Source organism: Dendropsophus ebraccatus, chromosome 8 (assembly GCF_027789765.1).
Source record: "Dendropsophus ebraccatus isolate aDenEbr1 chromosome 8, aDenEbr1.pat, whole genome shotgun sequence".
Lineage (NCBI taxonomy): Eukaryota > Metazoa > Chordata > Amphibia > Anura > Hylidae > Dendropsophus > Dendropsophus ebraccatus.
The window spans coordinates 20,062,687-20,068,730 of record NC_091461.1 but is presented as its reverse complement, the minus strand read 5'-3'; positions in this window follow the sequence as shown (position 1 = coordinate 20,068,730).

Here is a 6,044-nt window from a genome sequence, read left to right as displayed (position 1 = left end):
TGCCCCCCTCTGTGTATTTCCTCTCCCCCTATGTTGCCCCCCCAAATAGATGGCCCCTCTCCCCCCATGTTGCCCTCCTTATAGATGGCCCCCTCTCCCCCCCCCTCTTATAGATGGCCTCCTCTCCCCCCATGGTGCCCTCCTTATAGATGGCCCCCTCTACCCCCCACCCCCCCTTATAGATGGCCTCCTCTCCCCCTCCTTACAGATGGCCCCCTCTCCCCCCTCCCTTATAGATGGCCTCCTTTCCCCCCTCCTTACAGATGGCCCCCTCTACCCCCTCCCTTATAGATGGCCTCCTCTCCCCCCTCCTTATAGATGGCCCCCTCTACCCCCTCCCTTATAGATGGCCTCCTCTACCCCCTCCCTTATAGATGGCCCCCTCTCTCCTCACCCTCCCTTATGGATGGTCCCCTCTCCCCCACCCTCCCTTATAGATGGCCCCCTCTCCCCCCACCCTCCCTTATAGATGCCCCCCTCTCCCCCCACCCTCCCTTATAGATGCCCCCCTCTCCCCCCACCCTTCCTTATAGATGGTCCCCTCTCAACCCCTCTCCCCCCCTCCCTTATAGATGGTCCCCTCCCCCCCCCTTATAGATGGCCCCCTCTACCCCCCACCCCCCCTTATAGATGGCCTCCTCTCCCCCTCCTTACAGATGGCCCCCTCTCCCCCCTCCCTTATAGATGGCCTCCTTTCCCCCCTCCTTACAGATGGCCCCCTCTACCCCCTCCCTTATAGATGGCCTCCTCTCCCCCCTCCTTATAGATGGCCCCCTCTACCCCCTCCCTTATAGATGGCCTCCTCTACCCCCTCCCTTATAGATGGCCCCCTCTCTCCTCACCCTCCCTTATGGATGGTCCCCTCTCCCCCACCCTCCCTTATAGATGGCCCCCTCTCCCCCCACCCTCCCTTATAGATGCCCCCCTCTCCCCCCACCCTCCCTTATAGATGCCCCCCTCTCCCCCCACCCTTCCTTATAGATGGTCCCCTCTCAACCCCTCTCCCCCCCTCCCTTATAGATGGTCCCCTCCCCCCCCCTTATAGATGGCCCCCTTCCCCCCCTTATAGAGGGTCCCCTTCCCCCCACCCTCATAGATGGGCCCCTCTTCCCCCCCCCACCCTCATAGATGCCCCCCTCTTTCCCCCCCACTCTCATAGATGCCCCCATCCTTCCCCCCACCCTCATAGATGCCCCCTTCTTTCCCCCCACCCTCATAGATGCCCCCCTCTTTCCCCCCACCCTGCAGGCTGATACAAAACAAAACTTAACTCATCTGACAACTCGTTCCCACGTTGATCCTCACTCCTCCTGGTCTGTCCCTGGCTGCTGCGCGGCTGCCAGGGGTGTCGTATCTTATCCCCGGCAGTGCGCGCATCCCAGCGCTCCCTGCGCGCCGGAACCGGAGGTCAGGGCCCAAGGCGCGCAGGGAGCTCTGGGATGCGCGCGCTGCCAGGGATAAGATGCGATCTGTAAGGAGGGGGGAAAGGAGGCCATCTATAAGGGATGGGGGAGCCGGACTCTTGTGATCGCAAGCAAAACAATGCTTGCGGTCACAAGAGTGATTGATCGGGAGGGCCTCGCGGGCCCCCGGGGCCTTCGTGGTGGGCCCGGTCGCGGCGTCGACCGATGCGACCGCGGTAGCTATGCCACTGGTCCAGACTACACAGCCAGACTGCTGTTATAGGGGGCTCCGGACTACATGGCCAGACTGCTGTTATAGGGGGGTCCAGACTACACAGTCAGACTTCTGTTATAGGGGGAGGTTCAGACTACACAGCCAGACTGCTGTTATAGGGGGCTCCAGACTACACGGCCAGACTGCTGTTATATAGGGCCGTCCAGACTACACAGCCAGACTGCTGTTATAGGGGGGCTCCAGACTATATACCCAGACTGCTGTTATAGGGGGCTCCAGACTACACAGCCAGACTGCTGTTATAGAGGGCGCTCCAGACTACACAGCCAGACTGCTGTTATATAGGGCCGTCCAGACTACACAGCCAGACTGCTGTTATAGGGGGGCTCCAGACTATATACCCAGACTGCTGTTATAGGGGCCTCCAGACTACACAGCCAGACTGCTGTTATAGATGGCGCTCCAGACTACACAGCCAGACTGCTGTTATAGGGGGCTCCAGACTATATACCCAGACTGCTGTTATAGGGGGCTCCAGACTACACAGCCAGACTGCTGTTATAGGTGGCTCCAGACTACACAGCCAGACTGCTGTTAAAGGGGGCTGCACAATACACAGCCAGACTGCTGTTATAGGGGGCGCTCCAGACTACACAGCCAGACTGCTGGTATAGGGGGCTCTAGACTACACAGCCAGACTGCTGTTATAGGGGGCTCCGGACTACACAGCCAGACTGCTGGTATAGGGGGCTCCAGACTACACAACCAGACTGCTGGTGTAGGGGGCTACAGACTACACAGCCAGAATGTTGTTATATGGGGCTCCACACTACACAGCCAGACTGCTGTTATAGGGGGCGCTCCAGACTACACAGCCAGACTGTTGTTATAGGGGGCTCCGGACTACACAGCCAGACTGCTGGTATAGGGGACACTCCAGACTACACAGCCAGACTGCTGTTATAGGGGGCTCCGGACTACACAGCCAGACTGCTGGTATAGGGGGCTCCAGACTACACAGCCAGACTGCTGTTATAGGGGGCTCCGGACTACACAGCCAGACTGCTGGTATAGGGGGCTCCAGACTACACAGCCAGACTGCTGTTATAGGGGACACTCCAGACTACAGAGCCAGACTGCTGTTATAGGGGGTGGTTCAGACTACACAGCCAGACTGCTGTTATAGGGGGGCTCCAGACTACACAGCCAGACAGCTGTTATAGGGGACACTCCAGACTACACAGCCAGACTGCTGTTATAGGGGGCTCCAGACTACACAGCCAGACTGCTGGTATAGGGGGCTCCAGACTACACAGCCAGGCTGCTGTTATAGGGGGCTCCAGACTACACAGCCAGACTGCTGGTATAGGGGGCTCCAGACTACACAGCCAGGCTGCTGTTATAGGGGGCTCCAGACTACTCATCCTGACTGCTGTTATAGGGAGGGCGCTCCACACTACACAACATCTTTTAACTGTAAGGCTGGGCTTACACACTTTGGCTAGAGGGCAGTAGTGTGCCATCCAGCTGAGACATGTATTGCAAAGCTGCGTGCACTATAACTTCAAATTGCTGGAGTTTCTTTGCAAGAACAAGCGATTCACATGAAACAATGTGCTCCACCCATACACTACCGCCCTGCAGCAGCAATGTCTGTACCCAACCTTACGTGCACTAGCTATTTTCTGAAAGTAATTTTTTTTAAGTGACGCCACATTATTTGCAATTTCCCAATATATTCCTGAATGTCCCATAAAAGTGAGACTATGTTTTTAATATTTAACAATGTAAGCAGTCCGGCACAACTAGAGACAGCTGGAGGAGTCAGGGGGACATTACATCATCACATGTTCTCTGTAATTGTCCGGCACATCGATGAAATACGGGACGGGTTTATGGTGCAAATGTAGCTCAGCGGGTTCTTTTCTAAATGTATTATTCATGGCAACCTTTAGAGTAAATGTGCTGTTGTACAAAACAAGATAATGCGTATGGAAATTGTGCCTGAGATGTTGGAATCTACATACCACGTGCAGCTACTGGTCTACAGATGTAGCAGAGCTGAATTTGCCAGTCGCTTTGTTGAAGTGTAATTCCCTGCTGCCCCAAATGAAAAATCAAAATATAGATGACTACAAAAAATGAGTGTCATCCATGTGGAGCGGCTGCTATATAGGTCTGGTGCTTTTTGTTCTAGGTTCCTATTCATGATCTATAGGTGCTGAAAAGTTTTGGGGCCAAATATATGTCTAGACTGGGTAGTCACTACGTCTCAGTTCTTAATAGGAAGAGTTCATGGCCTGTTGAGAATAGTAGTGACTGTCTCCTTGACACTGTAGCAGATATACAAGTATCTCCACAAGGTGGCACTATCACTTAATAGTTATGATAATTGTTCACACACTGAGCAAACCTGTCTTCAGCTGCAGGTGACTCCTGCACAACACATCCCTTGTCAGGCTCCCCACTGTGTACCCCCTCTTTACAGCCTTATGGTTGTCTCCCCAGGTCTTGACAATTGTGTTTCTCACCCTTTGGCTGTGCCACCTACTCTCATCTGGCTCATCACGACTTTTCCTCTTTCAAGTCCTGGTTCCAAAACCGTCACTTCTTCTCTATCCACCATCTGAGCCGACCACATTTCTCTAGCAATCCACAGTACTCCTGACCCAAAAAGGGGTTGTCCAGGCTTAGAAAAACATGGCCACTTTCTTGCAGAAACAGCTTTTTGCAAAAAAGTTACTTAGAAAAAAAAAGTATTAATTGTATAACTGTATAACTTGTTTAATGACAGTCCTGCTGTATACTGCGGGACACACAGGTCTGCTTACATGTACTGGATCTCTATGCTGTGCACATCAGTATGGGCTCTGTCAGCTGCCTAGGATCACCATACTGGCACTTTTATACAGCCTATCCTTTAGTCTTCGTAGTACGTGACACCCTAGCTGCATCCCCAATCACTATAGCAACAAGTGGCAGCATCCTTCGTTTATCGGGAACTTTGGAAAGTTGGGTGAAGAAGCAATAATTTTGGTTTTAAATGTGTCCGACTATTCTGTCATTTGTGTAAAAAAAAGTTTTTTAAAGAATTTGGGGTGATTTTTATTCTAATTTACCATTTCACTATTTATATTTTAAAACAATCCTGAACTTTTCCGGTTTTCATTCTGGCCACTAAGCCTAAAAGTATAGTAGGACTTTCCAGTGTGTGTGCAGATTTTATTACAGGCAGGAGTAGAGAGACAGGTGACAGCGGTATATAGATACAGATGTGATCAGGTTATTCACAGTAGGTAATGCTCACAGCTCCCCTCCTCCTGTTCTTGCATAATTTCAAAGTCATAGAGCACGCCCACAACCCTCTCCTATACAAGTCATACAAGTCAATGAGTCCTCTCCAATCTATTGTTTCCTTTGGTATGTGTGCAAAACGTATCTCTAAATGCTATTAAAGGGGTTATCCAGTGCTACAAAAACATGACCACTTTCTTCCAGATACAGCCCCACTCTTGTCTCCAGCTTGGGCGGGGTTTTGCTGCTCAGTTCCATTGAAGTGAATGGAGCTTAATTGCAAACCGCACCTGAACTGGTGTTGTCTCTGAGAGAAAGAGGCCATGTTTTTGTAGCACTGGATAACCCCTTTAATAGCGCAGAGAAGAAACTCCTGCAATATGACTTCCCCATAATAATATTAAAAAATTCAATTAGATGAAAAATCCAACCAGAAAAAAGAAATAGATTGGAAATGGAAAAAAAAAAGTTTCAGGATCTAATCAGTAAAAAAAAGTGATACACTCCCTTTAAAGGGGTTATCCAGAGCTACAGAAACATGGCCACTTTCTTTCAGAGACAACACAACTCTTGTCTTCAGTTCAGGTGCGGTTTGCAATTACTCTCCATTCACTTCAATAGAACTGAGCAGCAAAACCCCGCCCAAGCTGGAGACAAGAGTTGTGCTGTCTCTGGAAGAAAGTGGCCATGTTTTTGAAGCACTGGATAACCCCTTTAAATGCATTTCTACATTTGCTTACAAAGACTATATGACCCAACAAAGAGAAAAATAATAATCATAATGTAAAATTTACATTTAATTAAAAACCAGTGCATTAATAATTTTGAAAAATCTTGTGTGAAATAAAAAAAGGCTAATTACAAACACAAGTAATAAAGTTTCTTCTTTTGAACACTACATCACGTGTCACATCAACACAAGAAAAAAGTTATCTACAATTTGTTTCGTTAATAGTTCCTAACATGTCCGCGCTTGCGTCTATGATGTACACGCCGGCGTCCATGTTTCTGTAGCCTGATCCATGTTCCGTTGCTCGAGAAGCTAGCTTAGTGAGAGCAGAGACACAATTGTGACGTTTCTCATTTGTTCTCTAGTAAGAGGAAAGAGAAGC